At 36.8% G+C, this 12,737-nt stretch overlaps 1 long non-coding RNA gene across 1 annotated transcript; it reads left to right on the forward strand.

The window, feature by feature from the left end:
• Positions 1 to 1,952: 1,952 nt before the first annotated feature.
• Positions 1,953 to 12,242, forward strand: LOC140620010 (uncharacterized). The gene is made up of 3 exons (XR_012019765.1): positions 1,953 to 2,283; positions 2,683 to 2,839; positions 12,108 to 12,242. It is a non-coding gene; the product is annotated as an uncharacterized lncRNA (long non-coding RNA).
• Positions 12,243 to 12,737: the final 495 nt, after the last annotated feature.

The following is a 12,737-nucleotide window of genomic DNA, read 5'->3' on the forward strand; positions in this document are numbered from 1 at the left end:
AGTCACTCTTCTTCCAGGGCAAGGTTAGTTTGCCTGCTTTCTGATGCAATATTGATTGCAGGGATCTTGCAAGGACATCTAAAAAGCCTTCTGGATGCCCTATAGAATAGCAATATTATCTGAATGTTTAGAGAATGCCTGATTTACTGATATGGGATTCTGCGTAACATCATCTTACACTAAGGGACCCACTTCATAGTAGAAGAGGTATGATAGAGGGCAGATGACCAGGGCACTCACTCTTCTATGGTATTTTATATGGACTGACTTACTGAAGGCTCAGCTAAAAAGCCAGCTCAGATGTCATACTTATAGAGGTGGCTTTGTTCCCCAGAATCACACACACACACACACACACACACACACACACACACACACATATTAAATATTCAATAGCATTATGTGGTCCTGTAGAGCTGTGCCTCCAGTGACTAAAGTACATAGGTCCAGAAACAAAGAATGGAAATACATTTGGCTTCTATTATCATCACTCTTAGTAGCCTACTTGCAGAATTTATGAGTCTTATCTGCACAGTTTTAGGTTTTACTGGGTTTGAGGTCTTAGTTTCCAAGAGACGGGGTAAGAGATCTATTAGCACATAGCTACAATTGTAACTTTGGTTGCTTTGGAAACTTCATGCTGGTAGATCAACGGTCAAAGAAAGGAGTCATTGGTTGGGACAATTAATGATGTTTATTGTAAGTAGCTGATGTTGCTGTTATATAACAGGGGCAGGGAAGAGTGTATCTAGAACTTGATGGTCCAGTGGGATCACTGGTGAGTGTGCCCATGCTCTATGACAATAGCCAACAGGCAACCCTAACAACCAAGCAAAGCAACCAAGGGCTCTCAGACCCTAGGATATGGGAGTCAGGACCCTTTAGTCAGTCAGACCACCTAGGGCAGCTGGAGGGTTGGCTGAGGGTGAGAGAAATCTAGGGGTTGCGGTCAGGTGGAGTTGGGTGGTAAATCCATTGTTGGTAATAACTGCATCAGTGGGGATCGAAGATTGTCTTACTGCTTATTGTGTGCTTGTTAGCGTTTGTCCTGGCTGCCACCTTGAAGTCACCTTGGTCAGTGACAAAGTTTATTGGGGGATTATGAACAGGTCTGAGTTGTGTGACAGTGAGCTAAGGTGTTTCTGGTTTTGTCTGAAGATGTGGTGAACAGTTTGTGTGCCCATCACAGTGCATCCCACACCACCACTCTTGTCCATCTCTGCTTTTCTGCCCCAGTCCTTTCAGCTTATTTGTTTTCTTAAGAAACAGAAGCCTTTTCAGTGCAGATCCAGACACAAGTGAGAAATGCAGAGGAGTTAATACTCCTAGGGACAGCCCTAGAGCCATGGGGGATGGCATTTGGTGGGTAAATGCCTGGTCCTCCCAGCCTAGCTGGAAAATTTTAGGAGGTTTCTCACAGCTGCAGGCTTAACTATGTACACTTTACTGGTTTCCCGTCCTTCCTTATCTGGCTCCAGCTCCTTCTCTTGTCTTTCTTGCCAATCACCTGCATCCAAACTCTTTTCTTTGTTTTAGGGAACATAAGCTAAGAGATTGGATTTCAACTTTTCTCTACAAAATTATCAATTTTTTTCTCCTCCAGCATCAAATTATTCATCACTAGGCCATTTATTCATAAAAAGAACGAGAATCTTAAACTGTGATTCTAAATAAATCAGAATTGAAGAACTATTCAATAAGGTTTTTTTTTTTTTTTAATTTTGCAAACGTATAAGAAAAGGATTTTACGGGATGAAGCACTCAGAGTCTCTGAATGGCAGACCAGGACGAGATTACCACTTGTACAATAAGGACTATGTCCATGAGTCACACTCCTTGGCATGAAACCATTGGGATGTGACAACGACAGGACACCAAGTGCTGATGATCCCTTCCTCAAGGCTGCTCTTTGTTTGGGTTACGCACATTGCTGCCTGTCTTTTTACTTTGCCCCTTTGTTTTTCCCAGTCCAGACTCTGTATTTCCATATATTCTCTTCTCTCTCTCTCTTTCATTTTTTCTGTTTCTCTTTCACTTTTAAAAACATTCTCTTGACATTTTGCCCTTTCTCTTCATGTAGTATATAAACGGTTGTGTCATTTGAGGCTTTTTGTAATCGGATTCCCTTTCTCTAGTAGTTTCTTGGAAGTACTGATTTTTCCCCCCAGGTTTATAGAATAATTTTCAAGAACTTTGGTCAAATCTCAGATTTCATACAGTCTTTATGGATTCCTCAAGCCCATTCTTGATTCTTCAATGTCTTGCTAGTGAAGACAACCCTAGGTAGGTTTTTACAAATTGGAATCTCAAAAATATATACACACACACACGAACATATATATAAAGTGAATTTTTTGCAATCTAATTACCTCAAGATATAAAAAGCCAATTTCAGGCACAGAACTCTGTAGCATAAGAATCTGAAAGTTCCTGTGTCAATTATATCTTGGTAAACTGGGGGAGGAAAATCTGAAAGCAAAAGCATTCATGAGTACAGATTCTACAATTTTCACTTTTATATAACATCATGAGCTACATGAACATGGTCTTGCCTCAAGGTCTTAACAAATAATCACGACAGTGTCAGTGGACAGCCATAATCCAGAATTTCATAAATGAAAATGTGGGATGCTTACTGTGGCTTTTTGAAAAATTAACATTTTGTCATAAAAATATTTAAAGGGCACATGTAAAAAAAGAATGCTTGGTGGTAAAAGAAGGATTTCAGAGGAGGGTACAGACCAGGAGAGGGTGCTGAATATGTGCCAGGGGCTGAAAGCCCTCACCAGAGAGAAATGAGAAAAAGTGCCTAGAAGGGGAAATGTGATACAAACACAGAGTAAGTATCATTGGAACTTATTTTCACTTTTCACAGTCCTCTTTTCCCCTTCATCCTTCATTCCTCCAAGTTTCCACCATTTAAAATTGAAATAATAATATTTAATATTGAATAATATTGAAAATTAATTGATTTTGTGCTAACCACATACTATGTAGCAAGGTCGGATGAAAAAATAGTACACCATGTACTTGGCTTTCACTCTTTAAAATCAGTTAAAAGTCTGTCACCTCCAAACCTCAGTCAAACAGCCAATGTAGCCCCTGCTCCAGTGTTCACTCCCTAGGGCATGGCCCCTTTGTTGGTTTCTTGCATGCTTGCCTCCTGGCCCTTCCCTCGAAACTATTTCTTATCCCCTATTTCCACCTGAGATATCCCATCAGAAGAACCACCTGAGATATCCCATCAGAAGAAGGGGTTCAATGTGGCAGTGATGGGGTTAAGAGATTGCAAAATAGAATTTCTAGACAACAATGTTGGAGCATGGTTCCCCCAAGCCCAGCAGCTGATCAGGATAGGTCATCATAATAGCCAATGTCCACCATCTTTCTCCTGGGAACCACTTGGGTGGGTGATGAACTATGTTGCAGGAAAAGTGATTTTTCAAATGTCTTGTAACTCTTAAATGATCTCTAGACTACACCCTGTATTTGAGTATCCTTCTAAAAGTTTTGCCTCAGCAAACACTGATGCATCCTCCAAACACAGCAAACTGAAGAAAACCTTGATGTGAGTTTAAAAGGGTTGAGTGTATCACTATAGTAACAAAAGTAATTTGCTAAATGGGTTGCAGTATCCCACAAAAGACAGAAAATAAATTGGAGCTGATTTAGTAGGAAATGTCTCATTTTCTGAAACTTGCTATAGTTAATGAGAATGCCAGAGTTTCTTAGCATCTGCAGTGCGACTGTTTCATCCTGATCTTGAAACGTTGGCATTTTAGGACAGTAGCTTGGGAATGGAGGGACATTTGTGGAATATGTGGCCATTTCCTGGACACTTCTGAATTCACAGTTAAAGGGCAAAATAGGATTCCAGATTTACTTAATATCTTTTACATCAAGTGAGGAAAATATTTATAAGGTAAAAATAAACTTTAAGGAAACAGATACCTAATATCCCACACTTTGTTCCCAATGCTCTAGTACTTAATCCACGTTTAATACGAAGCCAAATCCGGATTCTGTAGTATTTACAATGTAAGTGAATGCTCCCTTCTGTTAACTACAGAACTGCTAAGTCGTTATTTATTACCAGTCTCTTTTTGCTATGCGGACTCTCTTCTGAATTACCTGGCAGGGCCAGTGAACTGTCAAGGATCTGCGTTCACAGGGGTCCCTCTTCTCCACATGGGCCGCTGCACCTCATGTTTTGTTGTGCAGCCTTCCCCAGGGCAATGTATCCATCAGTTGGCTTATGTCAGATCATTTTGTTTGACCATATATATTTATTTAAAATGAACTCTGGACTCAAATAATGCCCCTGTTGTCAGGATGAGTGCTATTTCCTTTCAAAATGTAAAGAAAGCTGGTGTCTCTGTTTCTGTAGTTTGATAGAAGCCAGATTCCCCATACAACAGGACACCAAGGATTTGTGCTTTCTCTATAGAGCCCTGCCAACTCTGGAATAAGATTTCTTTGCATACATGTTTGGCTAAGCTTTGTTGACGTGATCTACGGCCAAGTTCTTGTCCCCCTTCTCTCTGTAGTACGTTTTCTCAGAAAACAGGACTCTCATTAATGTCAGGGGTCAATGCCTATTCCTGGGCTTTGTTTCCTAAAAGAATTCCATGTTTAAAGCAAGCTTATGCCAGAAGAGATGAACAATGCCAACAAATAAATAAATAAATCTGGTTGATGTTAACGCAGCTCATTTTTTTTCAATACACATTTTGAATGTTATGTTTGTCTCTATAATAATAATAATAGCTTCTATGTGTTATTATTATTTACTGGCCTATTCAGGGATTTCTACCCTTATGCTAGAAGGACAAAAATATTTGTAAAGGTGCCAAGAATTTTCCAGTGCCTAGAGATAGACACAAAAGCTGATACAAGGGGCTATTTCTGGTATCACATTATCCCAAGACATTAAAATGCTTTGGCTAAAAAGTGATATTGAAATAATGTGTTGTTTTCTTTGTGATGCTTAAAATAGCAATAAAAAATTATACCATGCTCTTTGCTTTTGTTTACTTAATTATTTAATAGTAGATGGGATTTTGTTTTTTGGTAGGAGATTTGTTGAAAGTTAAGCACCTGTATTGAATATTTAGTAGAGGTTTAAAAATAAATAAAAACTTCTTCAAGATTTTTTTAAAGGATAAAATGTATGAAAAATAAAGAAATCTCTTCTATAGTCCAAGGAATTTATGAACTATGACAGATATTTAGGCACAGTTAACTCTGCACATATCAACCAATATGAAAAATAATAAATAATATGCATTTTTGCATTAAAATGTGTCATATTTAATCCTAGTGTTTTGTTGTAAAATTCTGCAAAATCCATTCTCAGCCAGTGGCTGGGTTTTGATTTCTGGCCATGGTTTAAATGGCATTACCAAGATGCTTGTGAGACTGTACTTTCAGGGAAAAGGAACAGAATCTTGGTAATAAGAGGACTGTGTTTTAGGACTATGCTGATTTCATGACAAATGCTCTTCCAAGGAAATTTTTGAGAGAAACAGCTCCTGATGTGGGAGATACTGATTTTTTTTTTTTGTCTTCCTCAACCAGTGATTTTATTGGTGTTCCATAAACATATCATGACTGTATGAAAAATAATGTATAATTTGAGTTAATGTCTCTGCTTTAACCACCACGTGTTACATTTATTGGAACTAGATCTATAATGCATACAGTTCATTGTATCTCTGAATTTGTTTGCATTATGCACTTCATGTTTTATAGGAGGGTATGAAAAGAACCTAGTTTTCTTCTTACGATTTAAGTTCATGAGGAAGCTTCTTGTCTATTCTGTTTGACTATGATCTGGCTTCTGGCTCCCCTCACCTTCTAGAATGTACAATCTGGACAAGAGTTGTTGATAATGCTGCTCCAGAGTTTGGTAGATACAGCCTGCTTTTTTCTTTGATTATTGTGAGGAAGCTGCAGAATGCCAGAACTGCCTCCAGGACATCATTATAAACACAGATTGCAAAGTACAGAGCACCATGGAATAGCAAATTCTGTTTCACATCTTAGGCAATGGGAAAGAATCAACTTTAAACATAAATGGATCAGTTTAATGAAGGCATGGGATGAGTCAGACAGAAGCACCGTCAGTAGATACTTTGCAGAAGGGCTCTTTCTTTCTAAAAGCCCTCGTGAATTATGGTCAAAGGCATTGCTCATAACCACTGAATAGGCAGACACATTTAGAGACCAGCTGGCATCATTGGTAAATGAAAAAGATTGCTTTAGGGTAAAATTCAGTTTTGACTGTAAATTGACACTGAACCTCTAGGGCGATGATGCATGAAATTTCTTAAATATTTGAACACATGTATTTATATGGAGAAAATTAGTTTGTCTTAGTATATACATGCCCTCCCTGCCCTCTCCCCTTGTTGGCCAAGCAGATCCAAGATCAAAGGGAATGTAACTGTGGTCTGGTGTAAGCAGTGCAGTGGATCACCACACTTCTGAAATCTCTGGGCAAATTAGACTCTCTCCACTTCATTAAATAACACTTTTCACATATTTATTGTCAGTGGCAACCTTGAAGTAGACTAGAGGACCTGTGGTTTTTGGCAGATTACAAAGGACTTTATGTCCAATTTACTACTTTGTCAGAACTTCCTGTGATCTCTGTGAGCCTTTTTAGCCAAAAGATTGTTTCAGAAGCTCCTGTCAGCTTCCAGCAATGGATACATTTTTTATATTATCTCAATGGAATGTCTGAGAAAATCTTTGTTAGAATCGCTTATTAATATGTAAAGCACCCAAACTGGGTTTTCAAATCACATTTCTTCCATCAAAAAGATCTATCTTCTTGGCCAACACTTTTAGTGTGTCTTAACAATATTTAGGAGTATTTTTCCTTCATCTAGGGCAGTTTGTCAATATTCTTAGAGGCAATTAGAAAAGTTCTCTGATCTTTGACATTTTCTTTATAATTCATCATTTTATTTTTAAAGATTTATTTCTTTGTTTTAGAAAGAGAGAGAGTAGGCTGGGAGGGGGCAGAGGGAGAGAGAATCCCAAGCAGATTCCCAGCTGAGCGTGGAGTTCTCACCACCCTGAGATCATGACTCGAGTTAAAATCAGTCTGACACTTAACTAACTGTGCTACCCAGGTACTCCTATAGATAATAATTTATGATCATGCAACTTAAAGAGTAGCCAGAGAGATAAAAGACTTCAAACTTTGAGCATGTTTTCAAAGTGCTGGTGTCTAGAGCAATCATATCCAATCAATTTTGATGAATAAAAATAGAATGAAAGCATAGGAGCTACAAAATAAAGTGGCAATGAAATTACTGTTTTGCCTAAGATTATCAAAAGTAAAAAAATAAAAAAAAAACTTTCCAAAAAGTTTCTAAGTGATTATTATGTGCTATAAGCATAAATGCAAGTTTTTCTGAAAGTATTCTTTCTCCCTTCATTCTTTTTTCTTATTTCCTCCTCCCTCTTTCTTTTTTATTTTTTTCTGTCTTTCCTTCCTTCATTTTCTCCTCCTCCTCCTTATTCTTTCTTCTTGTGACTTTGCAATTCCAAGTCCTTACTATAATAGAATATTTTTCCTCTGATTTAAAAAGAAATTGAATACATTTAAGGATTGCTACAGATAACATTTAACAATGTTAGCGTCATGCTAATTAGGAGCTAAAGTAGCCAAAAAGGTGGCATTGGTAAAATTTATTAAAGGTTTTTCAAATGTCAGATTGTGACAAAATATAGCATTTGCTTAAATTTACTAAACTTCTTTTTATTAGAAGGATATTGTCTTTTTTATTACACTTTTTGTGCCAGATTATAAGCTTCAATAATATATTTATTTAGCACCTTTGCTTATATTATAAAGAAAGTGATTTGTTTTTGGTGAACTGTGTTTAATGTGCTACCATTTGCTGTGTTTAATGCATGACCTTGGACAAAGCACTTCAATCTTTCACTCTCTGTGTTCCTCAGTTTGTTCATCTGTACAAAGAAGATAATAGTTTCTACCTGTTAGAGTTTTAGGAATCTATAAATAAGCATTTTTAAAGTACACAGAGTAAGTCTCTGTGTTTGTTATATAAAAATAAATGTACATATTTATCTCACAAAATAGCCTTTCTGCTTTGTCGTTGTTTCCTGCCTGCCCGCTTGACGCCCTTTGTCTTCTTTCCTTCTTTCTTTTCTTCTTTCCTTCTTTCAACACATGAGAAAGCAACAATAAAATTTGTACTGAGATCATTTTTCTACTAGTATATTGGTTAACAGAAATTTTTATGGTTTTACTCCCCATATATATTTTATCTCTTCTATTTTTGTGCTATATGTCTTTTTTTTTTGCACAAGTAAACAGTTATCCATGTAAAATAAATATGTAAGAATCTGGACTGAAAAGCCCAAGATGAATTTCATAATGAAATCATCCTCATATAGGTAAGATTGGGAGAAAGGGAACAGTTTGACATTTCCTGACATTAGGAGTCAGAGCCTATTTTTCAGAGCTTGTTTGAAGGTAATGGTGCCCAGAACTTCTTAATAAAGATAATAGGCCAGAATGATTAAGGAGCTCTCCTTTAGGGATCTGATAATGATCAAAGGTCTGATGCCTCATTGAAAGCACTTTGGGTATCACCTCATTTTAAAGTTGAATATGTGCCACTTGGGATCATGCTAAAATTATTGTGAGTTAGGTATCCAGGCTCAAGTATCAAGCTGAAGGAGAAGAAGAGGGGACACCTGGGGTGGCTTACCAGTTAAGCATCTACCTCTAGCTCAGGTCATGATCTCATGGTCCTAGAATCTAGCCCCATATCACACTCCCTACTCAGCGGGGAACCTGCTTCTCCCTCTCCCTCTGGTCCTCCTCCCCACTTTTTCTCTGTCTCAAATAAATAAAATCTCTCTCTCTCTCTCTTTTTTTTTTTTTAAATAGGAGGGGCACCTGGGTGGCTCAGTGGTTGAGCATCTGCCTTTGGCTCAGGTTGTGATCCTGGGGTTCTGGGATCGAGTCCCGCATGGATTTCCCCACAGGAAGCCTGCTTCTCCCTCTGCCTATATCTCTGCCTCTCCCTCTGTGTTTCTCATGAATAAATAATAAAATCTTAAGGAAAAGGAGAATGTGTTAGTGTAAAAGTCAGCAGTCTAGGTACAGAATATGCATTTTAAAGAATGTTATGAAAGACGTGCCTGAGTTAACTTTGAATGGGGATGGTGATGGTGTGACAGAGATGGGGATTGGGATGGAGGATATATAGTCTGAGGGGCTGGGAGCTTGGTAAAGGCAAAGACTTTAGGCAGGGATGATCGTGAGGTACTTATTAAGGCGGAACGTGGAAGAGCCAAAGGCCAACTTCAATTTCCCAAGACTGCTTTGGCTCTGAGACTACTTTCTGGGCAATTCGCATTTTGAGAAGTGCTTGACAAGTGGCTTTATAAATTAGGATGTATGGTACAGGATTCTAGACTGTGCTTCAGGGAATAAGCTCTTGGCTAACTAGTGCTCAAATTGAAGCAAGAACAGACTGAATTATATTGCCTCAGGGACAGTACATCCCGTTCACTGGGCAGAACTAAACCACCCCTGACAGAGGTTCAGCTTTAATCTCTGGCCAACTAAAGAGCAATTTTACTTTGCCTTGAGAATGCACTAGTCCTACAGAATTGGAATTTCAAAAAGACTTCACCTTTAAAGTCACCTTCAATATTACCTTATTTGCTCTCTTTATGTTATCATTTATACACAGAGGCATTTCCATTTACTGTTATGCAGGATGGTAAAATAAATAGCTCTCATTAATATTTTATCTGATCTTTATTCCTATCACTAGATGCTCTTCTGTGTTCTATTCTGTCATTGTATACAGCACTAGATACACACACACACACACACATATAACTTGAGGAAATTAAAAATTTTTTTGGAATATTTATGATCCTTATGCATTGTTTATTCATGTTCTCTTAATAAATCAAATTTGATTTTCTCCTTTAAGTATTTTCTTCTCTTTCTTTCTAAGTAGATGTAGGCATTCGCTGATTTTTTCATTCAGTCATCCAGTTGTCAAATATTTACTATTACCTAAAATATGTCAAATATTACAATAGGAGATGGACCAAGGAGAATCTGTGTTTCTTGTTCAAAGCATGAAAGTCTACTTGGAAAGATAAAAGTCTGTGATGGCATACAAAGAAATTTTAAATCCTTATAAATACAGTAATAAAAAGGCAAATACAGAATAAAATGGAATTCAAAGGATAAAAATGTTTAGTTATTTTAAGAAAGAAAGAATATAAATTTTGGATAGTCTAGATTTCAGATCATTTTTTTTTACTACAAGAATTTCAGTTAATTTGCATTCTTAAAAGGAAGTTAAATACTCCTAATTTTTTTTACACTAATGAGTATTTCTATATTCTTTTTATTATAAAATATTTGTATATATAAAGAAATCAGTTAATAATATAATCAATCTAATACCTAGCTTCAACAATGATCAACATATGGCTGCTGTTCCTTCTCCCAAAACTTTTCCCTACACCCCACAACACAATTATTTTAAGGCAAATTCTAGAATCGTATAATGTATTTTGCCAATACTTAAGCACATATCTCTAAGAGAAAGGTTTTTTAACATAACTAGAATACCATTATAGTACCTATAAAATTTAATAATGTAAAGCAAATTGCAAAAATCATATAATTCCATCTGTAAATATTGCTAAGAGATGGGATTTTTAAAAACATGGCAATGCCATCATGACATCTAAAAATAATAGTAATTTAAAAAAATATCATTTCAGGTCAAGTTGGTGTTTGAATTTTCTTAATTATCTCATAAAAGCCTCTGCATACTTACTTCATTCAAATCAAGTTTAAAGATCCACACTGCATTTGGTTGATAGCTTTTGTAGCTCTATACCAGTTCCTTCCCCTGCTCCCCAAATTTCTATGTTGAAGAATATAGGTGTTTGCCCTATAAAATTTCTCATTATAGGTCTTTAGTTGATTGCACACTTGTGATGCCTTTCAATGTGTTCCTCTTATCCTCTGCAGTTCAAATATCACTGGGTTCAGAAGCTTGATCAATTTTAGTTCCTTGGCAAAAAGACTTAGATGATGCTGTGCACATAACTGCATGATGTCAGGAGGCACGTGACACTGGATTATTCATCTTTTTGCCATCGGAAGATGACTGAGCATGTTTAGATATTATCTACCTTGGACATCCGTTTCTAAACTTTGCTATTATCCCTAAACCCAATGATGTTAGCAGCCATTGATTATTACTGTCAAGGCCCATGAGCCCCTTCTTTCATTAGTTCTGTAAAATGGAGGTACTCTGATTCTGTCATCCCTACAGCTTTCCTTAGCTGTAAATCTTCAACAAAGAAAATATTTTCCTCCTCAACTTTTTGGTTATCCCAAAATATAGCTTAAGACAGGTATTTATTATTTTCTTTTATTGGCAAGTTTTAGAATAAAGAATTGGCCTAGCAATCTCCAAAGCTAAGTAAGATCTTTCCCTAGTCATTACAAATTCATGTTTTTTAAAAAGACAGATTTGATGCTTCAATTCATTCCTTATTTTTATTGCTTATATTGTTCCATTTGGTCCCTAGAAGCCTATCCAAATTTGCTTCTTCTAGTATTTTGACCTGAATCTAGTAGCCATCAAGTTTCCTTCCATTTTGATGTTACAAGATCTTTCAACCTCATTCAATACACTGCTTGCTCAATCTATGGAATTAATCATTTCTCCAATTAAAACTGGCTTCTTTTCATGGCAAATTGTTCTTACAGACCAAAATTTGGGCTATGGTTATTGTTGTTACTGGGTTTGTTACTGCTTCTAGAATATTGAGTATGTGAAGCAAATAAATTTTTTAAAATAAAAATACTTCCTGTGCACATAATGATATTTTCAACTCGAATGTAAGGTTATATAGTTCTTGTCTAGCTTATTTGATTCTATATCTTTTTCCTTTGGGGCTTAACATTTTGCTTCCAGATGACATTAATATAACTGCTTTTCAAAGGAGAATATGTGTGTATGTGTGTCCAAAAACTCTTGGTTCCCTACCTTACCCTTTGTTCTTTATCATTGCAGAGCACAGGATGGCTCAGGACCCACTTGTGAAGCTGGGGTTGGCTGGGACTCAGCTGAGAAGCAGGAGGTGGGCACAGCAAATGACAATGCCCACTGCAAATGTATTACTATTCCCACTGACATATTCAACTTCTCAAGAATAAATCATTTTTGGTCTATATTTTCTCCTCTTCAAAACTGCTTATTCTAATGTCAAATATAGGGCCCTTTTAAATTTAGTTGAGAACACAAATCAATATTTCATTGATTTATTTTATTTGTGTTTCATTGAGAAGGAGGCAGCTAATATGAATGTGCAAAGTCAGTTCCTCTCTTTCTAATTCCTAAGAGAAATTCAAAGAAGCTAGAGCTACAGGGAGATGTAATTTGGAGACTGTGGTGAGAAAAGCCCCCTTTCCTGCCCCTCCAAAAAGTTATTTTTCTACTTCTTGTGATTATTTATGCTAGAAATAATTCTTGGGCTCTTCCCATACACAACTAGGTGATTGTCTAATTAGTGCAATTACCATACCAGGAAATCCCAGTGGGCTTCTTGTATACACTGCTAGGACTTCTATGCTACTAGTTCTCAGAGGCAAGAGAGAGGTTAAGTGGCAATGTCTCTTGTTGACTTCTGAGACAGACTGTACT

This window comes from Canis lupus, chromosome 28 (genome assembly GCF_048164855.1).
Source record: "Canis lupus baileyi chromosome 28, mCanLup2.hap1, whole genome shotgun sequence".
Lineage (NCBI taxonomy): Eukaryota > Metazoa > Chordata > Mammalia > Carnivora > Canidae > Canis > Canis lupus.